This window comes from Anas platyrhynchos, chromosome 8 (assembly GCF_047663525.1).
Source record: "Anas platyrhynchos isolate ZD024472 breed Pekin duck chromosome 8, IASCAAS_PekinDuck_T2T, whole genome shotgun sequence".
Lineage (NCBI taxonomy): Eukaryota > Metazoa > Chordata > Aves > Anseriformes > Anatidae > Anas > Anas platyrhynchos.
Window position 1 is genome coordinate 35,539,326 of NC_092594.1, and position 16,186 is coordinate 35,555,511.

Sequence of the window (16,186 nt, forward strand, 5' to 3'; positions counted from 1 at the left end):
CTAGGCGAACACGAAAACTACAAAGAATAAAAATTGAACAGACCTCTGAATCTAACTACATAGAGCTACCTACCATACATCACCTAACCTCCTGAGCCTCGTGCAGGAGTCAGCCATGGGCAGCAAGAGAAAGACGTGGTCCAGGGGTGGTGATGGCCAGAACAGTAACCCAGAAGTGATCCGAAGGGCTAGCACTCCATGCGGGCACGCAATACATCCCGTACTAATTTGTTAAGTGCTTTGCAGCCTATCTCCCATCCTTTAATGTCAGGAAGGCTCATTAGAATATTGAAAAGGCCAGCCAGGCCTGGCATTTGACACCAGTGGAGGTCTGGGAGATGACCTCCAAGTCAGAGTCTGTTGGGAGGATAATGCTAAATTTCCTCTAATACCTTGCCATTTCCCTTTCTCTGTCAATGGAGGTACAACCTCTCTCTTCCTCTTGATTTCAGGCTAGGCTTTTTTCCTTTTTACACTTCTCTGTATGTAACACTTTTCCGTTTGCTTCTCTGACTTCACGTGTAAGAAAAGAAAAAGGTCTTTGTATCAGCAGGAATTGATCACTTGCACATTTTGACAGGAAGAGCTGCTCTGAGGATCTTATGTTTCCGCTCATGTATCACGGGCATCCACAACCACCTGCCCTGTGATGCTTTGCACTGTGAGTAAGATGCAAAATTTTCCCCCAGAGTGGTAGGAACCTTCCCCAAAAACCTCCCTGCTGTCTGCTGGAAGCATGGGGCTGGCACTTTGCAGTCCTCTGCTGCGGTAGCCCCACTCTGAAGCCTTTGGATGTCCTCAGCTTTACACTGAGTTGACTACCAAGTTATCTCACGTGCTGCTCCTCACTTGGATGTGACAAGGAATGAAATTTAATTCACAGCAGGATTATTAGTATTATTGAGTTGGCTACATGTGAAGGAGCATAAGTGTCATACCTCTGCTCCCATACATCATTTCCCATTCTTTGCTATCTCATCCTAGGGTCTTCAGTCACAACAGTCTCAGCATTCTTTATTGTCTTCAAGTTTGTTTCTGCTGACCCAGTTTAATTTTCATATTTGCATCTTCACATTACCCTGCATGCAAGTTATTGAAGTTTATGTGTGTCATTTATCTTATTCCTTCACCAAAAAATGTGTACATTTAGAAATCTGGTATCCATTACTCTTTTTGACAGATCACGGTACAGCTTGAAAATGCTCCACAAGACTTATCTGCATCAGCCACATTGATTTATCAGATTAATTTAACTTATTTGAAGAGGCTTTCAGTAATAATCAGCTCTATTGTGTTCACAGAAATAATTCCAAATGCAAAAATGTTAATTAAGATCCAGGGTCCTGATTCAGCTTACTGTGAAGATGAGGACAGCTCCAAAGTTCAGTTCTGTTTGGCTTCCAAAACCTCAAAGTGCAGGGGACCTAAGAGCAGAAGGCCACATCAAAAATCTTGTCTTGCCAAAAAAACAAGCAGCTTGCTCAGAGCTCTGCCCCGGTCTTCCCCTGCGTTATGATAAGGACAAAGCACCGTACAGGGAAAGCATCAGTAAGATAAGGTAGAAGAGACTAAAACAAAACTAGGAGATACTAGGACATGGGTGGATCGTTGCATGACCTACACAAATTATATTTAGGAAGTGAGCGTTGTTATTTTTCAAAGTTTTCCCCCTTCTCAGTCAGTACCACCACTTGATGAGGGATGACTCAGTGTTTGCCAAGCAAAAATGTGTTGGTTGAAAACAAATTGCTCTCCGAGTGACTTGTTCTAACTCAAGTGGTGTTAGCAAAACTACACTGAGATGTCCATAGAATCACAGAATCACAGAATCTCTAGGTTGGAAGAGACCTCAAGATCATCGAGTCCAACCTCTGACCTAACACTAACAGTCCCCAAAGCACGAGCTACCATAGCTCGTGTCCTTTCTGGGATTTTCTAGCCCCCAGTGGGGAGAAAGGGTTGGGATGCTCTACTTGTTGCTATGGTAGCTACTAAAACTGCTTCTCCTAAGAATGTTTGAATTGCTCTCTGTATTCAAAACATGCTTTGAAATAAGGTTAAAAATCAACAGTTATAGGACTATTAAAGAGTCAATTACTGACTTCTTTATGTTTTCAAAAAAAAAAAAAAATTAGAAGAAGCACTTAGTGTCCATCTGCATCTCAGCTGTGTTAATACGAAATCACATGCAGTCTGTAAAGGTCTTTCGGAACAGAGATTTGAAGCAGCCCTTATAAATAATTTAATTTATTTATACAATTAGATTAGAATGCACTATACTTCTTTTTCTTGATAATTTCAGACATGAGTGCCTGCTATAAATGTGATCCCTGGCTGGAAACAAGCTTCATATCAAACAATACTTGCAAAAAAAATGTATGAAAATAGATTTCTAGACCTTGTGTGTGTTTCTGGGTTTTAAGAGATACTTTTCCCAGCTTGCCTCACTGCACATTTTGCACACTGGCTGCTGGACCTGAACGCTGCTCTGAGACTCCAGATCTGCCACTTGCTCTTCCTGATTCTGCCGGCTGAACACAAGCAGGCTTTCCCCTGCATCCCAACTCACTCCTCTGGATTCATCGTGTGGTGTTTCAGAGGCAGGCTCCGTAGCCAGGCTGTCCTTCTGAGACCATACGGCACAATTCACAGCTGAAGGTGACGATGGGCATGGATGAGCCTCTGAATAGGCAGCCACCTCTCTCCGCTTTTGCTGAAACATCTCTGGAACATTTTTGTGCCCTCGTCGTGGTATTTCATTTCAATATCGTGACTGATAATTTCAAAGGAGATATTAACATCGGTGTACTAGCCCAGGCTGAGGGGCTGTCTGTCCACAATCCTGCCCACTTTAGCCAAGACCAACGCATGCAGTTTTGGGATCCAGCTGGAAAGGGAATGGCTGATGCTCAGATAAGATGTAGAGAGAGGAAGATGAACATGCAGGAAGGAGTTTTCCTCTGCAACTAGCCCCACAGCAGAGAGATAAAGAGGGCAGAGAGCAAAGCCTGTGCTGTTCAGGGAGCAGCTTTGTATTGCAGTACTCTCAGAGGTTTTTGTCTGAATTAATAAACAATGCCCTAAGGGAAGGGGTTGGAAGAGGCTTTGGCAAGATGTTAGCCCGTCCTTAGTTGGGGAGACAAGCCAGCAGCCATACAGTGCTTACGGAATAATCTGCCCATAGGGAAGCTGCTTCTTAGCGCTCATTAGTCAGAGGTGGGGTTATACCCTCAAGCATGAAGCACAAATCTAGGAATTTTAAAAGCATTAGTAATAAGAAATCCACTATTAGCATTGTTTCAGCTCCTTTTAATTGACCATAATGCAAATATATTAGAAACGTCTAAAAGATACTTGAAAGGAATTCCAGAAAGCATCCCTCTCTGCCGGTATCATTTCTAAATCTGTTACAATGCCCAAAGAAAATTAACTCACGTCTTAAATAATTCATGCATTTATTGGGTCAGAGGCTCTTTCAGACCTGATGCTCTGCCAATGGGAATGGCAGAGACGCAAATGAGAAACCCGACAGGAGCATTAGCCGTAAAGTTTGAAACTGGATCCAGTCCCAGGCTTCTTGATGTGGGACGTGTGCTGATGCACAGCTTGTTTCCAGGCGTGCTCCCCCTGCAAGCACTGAAGGTCTTCCCAGCAGGTGCACCGCATTCACGTCATATTAGTCGTAAGCAGAGCTACACGGTTCAGAATAGTAATAATAGGGTGTGAAAGTTATCCAAATGCAGACAGGAGTTTAACCTAGCCACAGGGGCAGTAAGACCTGCTGCCATGTCAGTACACAGCTATCAGGAGCTTCTAAAGCTGAGAGCTACAGAGAGGAAAGTACTCCAGCAGAGCTTAAAGGTGGAAGTCCTGCTGCACCCTTACAGAAATCAGCACCGTGCTACAGGTGCACTAACCCCCAAAACTCCAGCAACGTCTACCAGTGACACTTCTCTTGTTTCAGGTCCCTTTAATAGGCTGGTAACTGCTTAACATTCATTGTAATGAATTGCTGAGGATCAGAGCCCAACGAGATGAGGTGTGCCAAGTAATGAAGCTTTTGACATAACTCTGCTAATTCACCCCAGCTGTGGCCTTTAGCACCCGCAGGTAGCGCTTCCCTGGATCTCATATCGCAGACGACCGCCAGTGGTGATGAATTGTGCCAGCCCGTGTGGTTGGTTTATATTGCAGACAAACATCCACCAGAGATGAGGTCAGGGCCACCGAACTCACTTTTCTCATGACCCTAAGCCAGCCTAGACCTTTGTTTTTAGAGAAATGAAAAATGACTGCATTAACCCTTGCACTGCAAAGCGAAAAACGGCTTTGTGTTATCGTGGGAGTCAACACGACACAACCCAGGGCAAGTAAAATATGCAAAGGCTGAGCTAAAACCCTGGAAGGGGAACTTTTAGATCAGTTGTTACCGGTGAATCCTCTCTGCTGGAAGCACTCCAGGGATAGTGGAATTAACTCAGCCAGGGTGTTGCAAAAGACACGGATAAGCAATCCAACATCCATTTGGGAGAGGTGGTAATGCACCACTACACTGTTCTGAGATAATCAAATGTCAGCCTGGCAACTCAGCTGATATGATCATTAAGGTTGGGCTCAATTCCATGAATACTCCCAGTTTTTTCATCCCTCGAGATCGAAACAGCTTTACCCCACTTAGAAGAAAAATGAATATTTTGCATATATAAAGCTCTTTCATCCCCAAGGACTTCACTCAATATGGACTAGGTTTATAAATAGCCTACCAGCAGGTGCCTTTGGAGTTGTGAACAGTTCCTGATAGAGGCTGGCCCTACTGTACAGTGGAACCCGCTCGTAGATGATCTCAGTATAATCACGAAAGCACAAAGGGCAAAAGATTAAGGTCCCGTTGCTTGTTGTGTGCCAAAATTGGGCACAAATGAGAAGTGCTACTTACAGAGTCGAACACTACAAAATGTAAAACACGCACTGCCATCGGGCTGGTGTTCCCATTAGAGGTCAGTACTCCTGAAGTCTCCTGATTCTAGTGTTTGTCGTTCTTAAAATCCGACTGAAGCCGATGCTGGGTTAATTCCAGCTCTCCCAGAAGGCATCGGCACTATGTTAGGGAGGTTTTAAAAATATTTGGAGAATGCCTGGAATACCTATGTTTCTAAAAAAAAGGCCAAAAAGACAAAACCCTGGTGTTAAACTCATTAAATACAAAAGCAAAAGCTAATTACGTCCCTAGCACGACTATTTCTACTTGCAAAGGGATTTCCTTAACCCAACCACTTGCACTAATCCACCTGCATAATAAATGCATTATTGCTTTAAAGGGGGACAGGACAGCTTCCTTCTCCCTCCTCTGCTAATAGGCAGCAGTCGGTAAGTTATTTTGCAGTTAAGCACGACAGACACATCTCTTTTCCATGCATGACATATGCTAACTGAGAGCACATTGGACAGCAGCTGCATTACCATTAACCAGCATTTATAAATGAAGGTTCATAGGAAGAGTAATGAATGCCACGGCATTTCTTTTAGCACATTCTGCCATTGTATATCTATCCCACTAACCTCCCAGGAAAATAAGGAGGTCAAGAGAACAGTCAAAGTTGACAATGCTGAATCTCAAAACTACTATTATTAAACATGGCAATTTGGAAACTGAGAACTGCTGAGAGAGCTGCGACGTGCCAGTTAGACCAAAGGCGACCACGAGGCCAGGAATGACTTGAGCAGGACCATCAGTCAGGGCAAAAGAGCAGAGAAAGTAAAAATTGGGCTGGGGCAATCGACACCACTGGTATATTTACAGAAAGAGAGGAATGAGTAATATGCCAAGTGGAAGTGAGTATATAAAACAGAAAAGCAAAGTAAAATGAAATGTTGCATCAAAAACATCCCCTAGCTCATAAATACAGATGCTGGAATCACAGAAGGCTGGTGGTCTGAGTCACTTCTCAGTCTCTTGTGAGCAAAAACTGATGTACAAAATATTGTGGCTTCACACAGAAACTCATAAATAAGGACTGCTAAGAAAGGTGTAAACAAAATTTATGAAAACCACAGATGCAATGTGCAAGTGGGAAGAGTTGATTTTTAAGAGAAGAACTCCACTGCAAGGATTTCCAGAAGCGTCTGGCTCCAGCGTCCCTGTAGTCCCCTGGGAGCCTCCCTCCAGCGCAGCTGCTGCTGCCTGCGCTTCCAGGAGGTGGCTTTTGGGGCAGGGACTACTTTCAAGCAGAGCTCCTGACGCTGTGTTCATCCACCCAAGAGCATACATGCATTCATAAAGGTCAGCAATATTGCTCTGCTATCAGCAAAGGAGAAAGGGGCTTAGCAGCTCCTTGTTCACACTGGCAAATAACAATTTCTTTGCCACCGATGTTTCCTTTAGCTGCCATTTGTGGTGACTTATTACAACAATTTGCATACACAAAAACAATTGATATATATCCAATGCTCCTTCCACAGCTCACAGCCCACTGCCTAACCCATCCAGTTTTCCATCCCTTTGCAAATCCTCAGAGCAACAGGGAAAGAGAACACAATTTATTGAAGCAGGTCCAGAAGCCCCCAGATGGCAGGCAATCGCAACAGTCATAAGAAAGAAATAACACAGCTAAGTAAAAATAAAGCTTACACAGCTATTGCTAAACTTACCAAACAACCCTCCCTTCAAGGCTGGAATCAAAAAAGGCAGAACTTCTCGGAGACAAACAAATAGAAATGAAAATCCTGAAGACAAACCCAGAGCAATGTCCTTGTTGACATACAATCCAGCTTAATGTATATTCACAGGGGCAGCAGAGCAACGTGGACTCAGCATATTCTGAATTTCAGGGTGTTTCCAGTAATCCAAGTGATCTGTTAAGACAGAGTAGAGGTCCACTTGTGCACTCTAGCTCATTTAGAATAATGATAATGAGATGCTGAATATCCCAAGCAAGGCCAGATCTTCAGGTTAACGCAGAGACTTTGCTCCTGCAGAGCCAATAGGTTCTAACATCAACAGATGCAGAACTAACAATACAAGGAAGAGGGAAGGGGTTCTGGGGCAGGGTCACCAGGTGGTATTTTTATTGGGATGTAGGACAGTTGGTGTTGGAAGGGACCTCAGAAGGCCACCTAGGCCAGCATTCTGCTCAAATTCACCCCAGTGAGTGAGTTATTCCAGTAGAGCATCCTGCTCCTTCAGCTCCTTCTTATTTCAGGTAACACCAGTGTAGTACATCCTAAAACACAAACCTTTCATCTCCCGTTCCTTTCGATTGAAGGGCACGGCGTTTTTACAGCGTAGCAGGATAGATTGCTTAAACAAATGCTGACTCCTCTAATCTTTAGAGGAATGGCAATTTCCCTTTCTCAGTGTTTGCTAAACCCCTTTGTTCAAGCAAACATAAAAACCAGAGTTCTCAAAGAAAATTTCAATCCCATCTCTCCGCAACTGGTGTCTCCCCGCCTGTATTTACAGCACAGCAACATCACGCAGGATATATAAAAGCAGTTATCGTTATTAGGCACAGACTTGTATTTTGAGTTGTGGCTCTGGCAGCACAATACAGGATTGCTTCCATAGTTCAAAGCCCTTGCCGAGCTGCACACAGCGACTGCTGCAGTAACGATGCGCTGAAGAAGACACGAGATCCATGTTGTACATCTCCGCTACCAGAGTCCCCATGTCAGGGTTTTTGCCCTTTACAAAGCAACCATCAGAGTGGTTCGTACAGCAGTACAACCTAGAGGGGTTACGGGCTTTGTAACTTTTTCAATTGGTGATTCTGCCCCAACAGAAAAAAAAAATAAATAAATCTAAGTAGTCAAAAAAAAAATATATATCTGTTATCCCAACAATCAGTCAGGACATTATTTGTTCTGGGATAGAAATGGGAGGAGGTTCTGAATCTCTGAGAATTTGGTTTAGCTTTTTCCACACACACCCCATAGTGGATAGAAACGCTGTTCTACTACCAGGTCTCTTCTGAAGATACATGGCTATCATATCAGTATACATGGCTATCATATCAGGACACGACAGCAGGTAACCTGCAGGTGTATTACCGAGCAGAGCTTTCACACATCACACAACTGGCACCACTGAATAAGCACTGCAAGTACTAGCACAGCATATCTGAGCTTACATCTGCTCCCTATCCAGCCTATTATTGGCTTTAACTAAGTGAACGGCAGAAATGAGATGTCATTTAAGATGGATTCCCCTACATTTATTCACTTGTAGCATTATCTGGGATTCACACATATTCAAATCCCGAAGATATGTGCTTGCTTTAGCAGGTCTGACATCCTGATAAGAGCTGTAACACTTAACACATTAGCCGGAATGATATACTGGCCTGAGTTCAAGACAATATTCAGTGGAAAATTCCTTCTGAAGATTTCAAAATCCCGGTTTCAAAACAACATATCCTGATACCGCTCTTTATTATCACTGGTGGTCGCTAAAACAAAAGACACACAGCCAAAGGGACACGCTGGGCTTCTCGCTTGACACTTCTCTGCACAGACACAGGGGCTGCAGCTTCGGAAGAAGCGATGCTGCAGAGTTACACCCAGACACAGCAGAGGTCAGCCCAATTTCTCCGTGTTTCTCATCAAATTCTCTCCTGTGGGCGGATTGTCCCCTTTCCCTCACGATGCTTTAGTGGAATCACAAAAGCTGGCGGATGCGGTGAGGATAATCCTTGTCTCCTGGCTTATCACCGCTACCACACAAACCTCTCACAAATGATGGGTGCTATCCCACCTACAGCTGCAGGTGCTTTGTAACTAAAGCTGGTCACTTGCTTTGCTAACGCTCCACCGAGGCATCATTTCTTGTGGGTGCACTGTTTATTGTGCGGGGCCTTGGCAAAAATGCAGAAGAGTTTGAAGAACAGCTTCAAAAACCAACATCAATTTATAGGATCCTTTAAAGCATTCTCTCCCAGCTCCCATTCCTCTTTAAGAAGCAGCGGTGTCAGAATGATTTCTTTATGTCTATCTTTATGTCTGTGTCTACTTTCACAGTCAGCTCTTAAATCATTTCTCTCTACTTCAAAGTGAAGAAATAAGTACAGTCATAGCTCCTCACAGCAGGCCTTTTCTGACTCCATTTAAGATGCTTTGGACTTCTCTGGAGCCAGCAGAGGGAGGAATAAACACAAACCTCTTTCCCCCCCTCTCCTCTAACCACATGCCTTCCCGTTCCCTGTTCACAGGGGGCTGAAATGCCATCAAATCTCACAGGTTCATAGCATGTCCTCAATAGGAAAAGCATCCCGCAGCCTTAACATCTTCTTTTCCAGGTGGAGAGTGAAAGGCAGAGCCACAGGCCGCGTGAGTGTGAGAGGAGCAGACCTGCACAGCGTGGCAGCAGTGCTGAGGGCCCTGAGTTCTAGGGCAGCCACTTCCCTCTATCCCTACCCTGGGTTAAGTGGGCTGGGTGTCCTTTAGCAGAGAGACTGGGTGCGCTCCTCCAGCATCTCCTTTGATCTAGTTTCATACCAGAGGAATCCACTTTGTGCACTCCAAGAACCACGGAGCACTGAATGACAAATTACCTTAAGAGCTTACTGCTGACCTGAATTAAAACACCGGGGTAAACACCCACCTGACAGGCAGACTCCTCTCCTGTATCCAGGTTCTGCGTTGACCTGATTTATAGCACTACATAATACAATCTGAGCGGTTCCAGTTCCCTGATGTTAGTCACTATTCACTGATTAAAGAAAGATAGCTGATGAAATGAGGTCGACAGGTAGGCAAGAAGAAAAGGATGAAACCAGCTTACGAATTCAAAACCTTAAGAGCCGCCGGTTACTTTCATTAAAGTGTTTTACCAAGAGAGAACGAAAATCAACATTACAAACAAGTTTTCAAAGCCATAATCCTCCATTATTTTTAAACTTGATATTGGCTTTTAACTCCTGTTTTTAAGAAATTAGTAGTTCAGTGACAGATGTGATCAAAGCTTCTCTTTCTGGAGCCAGGAAATAAGCTCGCTACAGCTATCTTGGTGATCGATGTGTTTCTGGTGCTTCCACACTCGGTTCCAACCTACTGGCTGCAGCTGATTTATAGTCCTTCTAGAACACCTTTCATATCTATCTTTGGGTTTTGTTTAGTCATTTAACATTCAAAACTTCATTTTATTTGTATGCATTAATAATCCCTGTAGAGGTGCTTCTTTAGCACCTTTCAGATGTGGTTTGCAACGTAATGTGCAGATGCTGAGTCTAATTACTGCCCATGAGGTTCTGCTCTGCCAGAACAGGCTGCCTTCCCCGCTCAGAGATCGCACAGAGCCCTAATTCATTCAACGGGATGCTGCATCAGCCTGGAAGACACCAGCAAGGCCCTGACCCCAAAAAGACCCGTGCATACAAAGATGCATATGTCGCAAACAGATTATTGAAATCAGGGAAGAAAACGGTCCCAACCATTGCTTTGGGTCATCCCTGCTAGGACAATGCCACTAAAGTCTTAAGGATATGCAGTCTAATCGTGGTGCAGCTGATAAAAAGGGAGCTTGAGAGTGATGGATCAACAGCTGTGGCAGGCTAACTGGCAAAGCCCAGCTGGCCAGGGACTGCCAAAGGCCTGCACAAGGCGTGGTGGTGTTGAATGGAGGGAGGGCACGGGCTGGGAGGAGCACAGCTGCAGTGCCCAAAGACGTATCGCATGCAGTGAGCGCAGTGCTTGCAGTAAAACGAGCTCTGCATCACACTTAGCAAATTAATAAAAATATTTAACCACTTAGAGAAATAAGAAATAGATGTATGCATAAAGAGAGGATTAGACCATATAAAGACGAAGTAATGCTGGAACTGCTTTGGGGTTAAAAATTTGCCCCCCATTTTTAATCCCTGACAAACAGTGGCACCCAAGAGTGCTGGCAGTGACCAGCGAAACCAAGCAGCCCACAAAGGAGGCACGCTGGAAGAGCTGGCAGTGCCAAGCACAGAAGTCAGTGGTAGGTGTGGCTGTACAAGCGAGCACCTGTGACTCCCAGATATCTGAGTGTGATCTTGGCCAGCCAATGAACTCGAGTTTTAGAAGCAAATTGGAAGCTGGAGGCAGTATTTTTGCTGTAAGTATAAAAATGAAAGATTTTGGCTCTTGTTTTCCTGATTTAAATCTATGTGTATTTTTAATAAGTGACAACCGTGGCAGTGACATACCTGAACAGCTACATTTTCAGCTAGAAATGCTAAAAATTAAACCTTCAAAATACACAGTTCCTGTTTCCACTAACCAAAGAAAGCATCAAAATATCTATAGATGCTTTAACTATCGAAGGCACGGCTACTAAGATGCCAGATTCTGCTCCGGCATAGAAACAGGTACTCATAACCTATTTTAAATGAATATGCAGTTTTAGTAAGGACATCCTGCTGGTCAGAGCCAGATACTGGGGGAATGGAGACACAGCCACAGTTAGACCCAACACAGCCCAAGGTCCAGAAAACTCAGAGGGAAGGCAGAGATCTCAGCTGCTGGCCAGCCAGGAGTAGTTACAGCACCTCCCAGAGGCCGGGTGCACTGCCCGAATGAAGCCCTTAGAGATTGTTACGAAGCCACAGATGGAAAATAAACCCTACCTACACCTCCACGTCCTAGCCATTCACCTCCGTCCTGCTGCAAGGGACAGTCCTGGAGATGTCCTGTTGTTGCCACAGAGCTTATTAGACAATGAGAATAAACCTCCTGCCAGCTTCAGCTTTCTGTCTCATTCCCTACCAGCAGTTAACCTCGCTTCCTCATCATTATATCAGTCCAGCTGGTGAGAGAGCCAGAGGTTCAGCCTACTTCACCACTCAGATTTTCAAGGCGAAGGCACGCACGTTGGTGGCTGTTAATTAATCTCCACCTCACTCAAAATTGCCTGAATTGTCTCTCAGAGTGCTCATGATAGTCAGCACAAGCTGCATGCCAAATCACAGAGCTCCCTTACCTGGACTTTGTACCCCAAAATAAATGCAGCACAAACCAACTTTGTCATATAATTTCTGCTGCTTAGCCACTTACCACTTTTGGTGTCCCACACACACCCCTCCAGCAAAATATCAAAGTACACTCTAACAGTAGGCACTCTGTGCTGATTTCCTCCATGAATACAACTTAACTTGTTATTTTAAATGATTCCTTGCCACCGATTCAATATAAGCAGAGGAACGGTCAATGCTCACAAGATGCCAATGGTCAGTTTAGGTTCATTATCGACACAGCCCAGGTTCCAGGCATCCTAACCAACACGGTCTATAACTGATTAGACAGCAGGGCTTCAGACTAGGTTGGGAAATCCCTTCAACCACTCCGAGCTCTCGCACACAGAAGCTGTTAGGCTGTGTGTGCTGGTAGCAGCGTGCTCCAAGGGCACGGCAGGGTTAATGAGGCTGGTATCAGGGTACGGCTCCATGAACAAACCGCTGCAGGGTTCGGGGGCATTCACAGCATGCTGGCTGCTCCACGGCTCCTCTCCAGCGTTCCCTGGAGTAACTTGTTCATAGAGCCATAACCCTAGGAGAGCGCTGGCCTGTTAGCGAAAACGCGTGCTTATGGAAAGGAGCAGATGTTGGGAATGCTTTAAAAGGTTAAGAATCACAGCATGCCTGAAAAGGGAAAGGAAATGCACTGATTATCCTTTTAGTTAGCAAGATGAATGCTTGGTCCCCTCTGAAGCCCCGGTTGTATCCCCAGCCTCATTACTGGTGCATGTGTGTGCTGGAGAAAGTGACTGCAGAGGTGAGAGGGAAGTAACTGCAAGTGACAGAAGGAAACTGTTGGGATCTTGGGGCCACCCTTCACAGAGGGACAGGAACTGGATCAGACCCTCTGAGATCCACCTTCAGATCACCACAGGAGAATTAAGGGTGCAGGAGGAGATGGCTGACTTAGAAGAGTGCTTATTCCTTCAGGAAAAAGGTGGCACAAAAACTTTCCTCAGTCTGGACCTGGCCAACAAGCAGCAAGTCAAGATAGGCTGCCTAAAGTCTATCTGCACATGGAGCTGCTCTCGGTACCAGCATACTTTAAGCACAGCAAAGTTACCAAGCAACCACGAGGACTTGCCCCGAGGAAAAACAGAGCTAAGGTCTCTGAACAGGAGCCAAGTGACAGACGCAGCCCTCTTTCCTGCCACGTTGCCTCTGTACTTCAGCTTCCCCCTTGGACTCACCTCGGGCACAGCTCCATGAGGACTGGGGCTGAGCTGAAACGGAGCCCCGGACGTCTGGTGCCTGCAGGGAGCTCCTGGCCAGGGCTGCTGGTGTGCTCGGGCCCTGGCACGCTGGTGGTGGGTGAGCAGATGTCTCCCTCCCTGCCTTCTCGTGAGGAAGAGTTGAGCATTGTCTGGCTGAAGCACTGTGAGAAGCTGATGTTGTTAAGATTTGTGAAACTTCTCAGTGAGGGTCACAGACAAGTGCCAATTAGCATAAATCCCATTCACGCAAAAAACTCCCAAATCATTTTTTCCTGAGGTCAGTCAGCGTAACAGCTCTTCATCTGGACTCTACAGAGACTGGTGTGTTCTTTATGCTCTATTTGCAGTCCCAATGACTTCAACACTACAACTGCTAGAAGAAATTACTATTAAGGCAGTTGAATCCAAACTATCACAGCTTTGTGGCACTGTAAAAGAAACCAGGTGCATTTTCCTTATTCCACACTGAATTGCACTGAAACAATCTCTGAGCAATTAAACAATCATCAGCAATGTGGCAAAACTGATGCCCACCCCTCAATACTTATTCTTGCCTCTGAGCACGCTTCTGTTGTACCATTTTCCCCTCCCACGTTACTTCTCACCTGGCTGATCCCCAGTGAGGGTCACTGCACAGCTGTGCCACCATCTGTGCTGAAATACGAAGACGGGCAAGGTCAAGTGGAAAGGTTAAGGGCTGCTTAACCCAGGCTGGATGCTGAGGGAAGGCTCTGTAGCTGTAGGGTTGCTGCACTTCACACGTTGGCCTCACTCTTCCACGCAAACGAAGTCCAAAATGTTCTGGTTTTAGAGAGAAGGAAGAAAATCAAAGCCCACCTTCAATGACAGGTGTCTGTTACAGGCTGGATTTTGCAATGTCAGTCTGTTAATTAAACCGGATGGCTGCGTGTTCTTAGGTAACGCATTCTGCAGGTTTTACTACATCAGCTTACACGATGTTACAGCGGGGCCTCTCAGCAGGTGTTACTGCAGCAGCGAATGTTAGCAGGGTAATTGGTCTTCACTTGCAAAAGAAAGAAAAAGAGCCTAACGCACAAATAATACTCTCTCTTTACAGAGTAAGCTTCGGTAATGAAATTAGGACGTCTAACACAAAGCTATAAAGAGTGACAAATCTCTCTTGCAATTCTTAATTTGTGTTAACCCCTTGACTCTAGCGGGTCTGGAGCTCTTGACACTAAGTGCTAATGCATTTAGCATTAAACATACATGCTAAATGCATTACAATTATGCCATGCTAATGGAAGCATTCGTGGCCTGTCAGACAGGCCAAGTGTTTGCTTCACTTGGGTGTTTACCACAAGTGAGGCAGCGTTTCAGCACACGAGTCGTGTCAGAAACTTTAATGATCTTTATTGGGAGCAATGGCATTGCACTGCCCTGGGTTTCATCGTGGGTTTGTTCCTCCCATTCTTATCAGCTGGAGGTTGAAAGGTTACTTTAATTAACACCCTAGCACAAGATTATGATACAGAAGTTCATTTATGAAGAATAAAACTTTTGTTTTGTGACCACCCTAAAGAGGTTTCCCCTGGCTTTAAAACACCAGGAGCTGACTGCCCGGTGAGCAGAGCCTGTTTGAAGCCTGGTTAGAGCCCAGCGGTGAGTCTGCTCCTTTTGCTGTTTGGGCTCAGAGGTTTGAAATAAAGAGGAGCAGAAAGAGCAGAAATGAGTATCACAGGCTATCCAGCTGGTAAAATATTATTCCCATAATATATTATGAGGTACGCTGTCAAACAAAAACATGGTGTAGTTTTTAATACCCAGTGGTACCACTGAAAGCGTATTGCAGCATAAACCACAAGTAGTGTGATTCCAGTGCATTGCTATCACTGTCTCAAACAGCCATCCTCGGGCTCTGTAGCTCCAGACCTGCACACATCAGCACACACGAGCCCAGCAGAGTAATGTGCACTTAGACCATTGATCACAGGCGGTACCAGCACTGAGTCCTGACTGGAAAAGGGCTGGGTCGCTGCTGTGTGCACCACAACTTCACGGCCACCGGGGTGGGGAGGTGCCTGCCAAGCCCTGACGTACCTCTGCAGGTCTCATCCTCCCCCCTGCCAGCTATTTATTGACATTAGGAGGCAAAACATCACATGAGTTGTTAGGAATTAAGCACAAACCATCCCGGTAGTCACAGCGCGTTCAGTTTTGTCCTCTGCATTTCAGATTATGGGGGCAATAGAGATTTCATTCCAGAGGGAAGCTGACAACTGATTTGGAGTTGCCATGTGGACGGATTAGGCAAAATACACGGCAGCAACTGTTCTGCAGTGACACATTATCAGGTTTGCCCAGGGCAGCAGAAGCTGAGAGCTAACAGCGGATGGCATCTGGATTTTCAGAACATCCCCCAAACATCCCTTGTTATTCACAGCTGACAAAGCATCACTAAGCCATGCTGCTTTTGATTTTTACCTGTCAAGCTACATTCCAACCCCTGTGATTCACCCACCTGGAAAACTCAGAGAGACAATTTTATGATGGGAGAAATAAGCCAGTCGCTCACTTTTTGCAAATGAGAAAGCACACGAACGTCTCTGCATTTCCTTCCGACACCTTTCCCCATAAGTCGTCCAACGGCAGTGCCTTGAGCAGACCTAGCTCCTCACTTTCTTCTCTCAAATGCTTTGTTTGTGGTGAAATGCATGGCCAGAATCAAATGCTCAGTAAGCCAAGACTAGGAATTATTATTCCCACATAGCAGGACGGTGGCTGCTGGGAGCAGAAAGAGCCAAGCAAGAGTAAAAAGGTCTGGTGGGAAGGCTCAGCCCCGGGCAACACAGACCCTGAGCTGCCAAGGGGAGATAGATACCCTCCCTCTCCTTTCTTCAGACAAACCAGGGCATTAGGGAAAAAAAGACGTCTGTCTTTCTTGTACTCTTTGGCAGAAACTATCTGCTGCATGAAATCACCCCGTCTGTGGGTTTTATCCCTGGCCCTGCCCCAAACGTATCTTTTCAGACAGCTGCT

At 45.3% G+C, this 16,186-nt stretch overlaps 1 long non-coding RNA gene across 1 annotated transcript; it reads right to left on the reverse strand.

Annotated features, from left to right (window-relative positions):
• Positions 1 to 659: 659 nt before the first annotated feature.
• LOC140003128 (uncharacterized) lies at positions 660 to 13,783 on the reverse strand. The gene is made up of 2 exons (XR_011811137.1): positions 13,163 to 13,783; positions 660 to 1,424 (listed from the first exon to the last, which is right to left on the reverse strand). It is a non-coding gene; the product is annotated as an uncharacterized lncRNA (long non-coding RNA).
• Between the last annotated feature and the right edge of the window lie 2,403 nt (positions 13,784 to 16,186).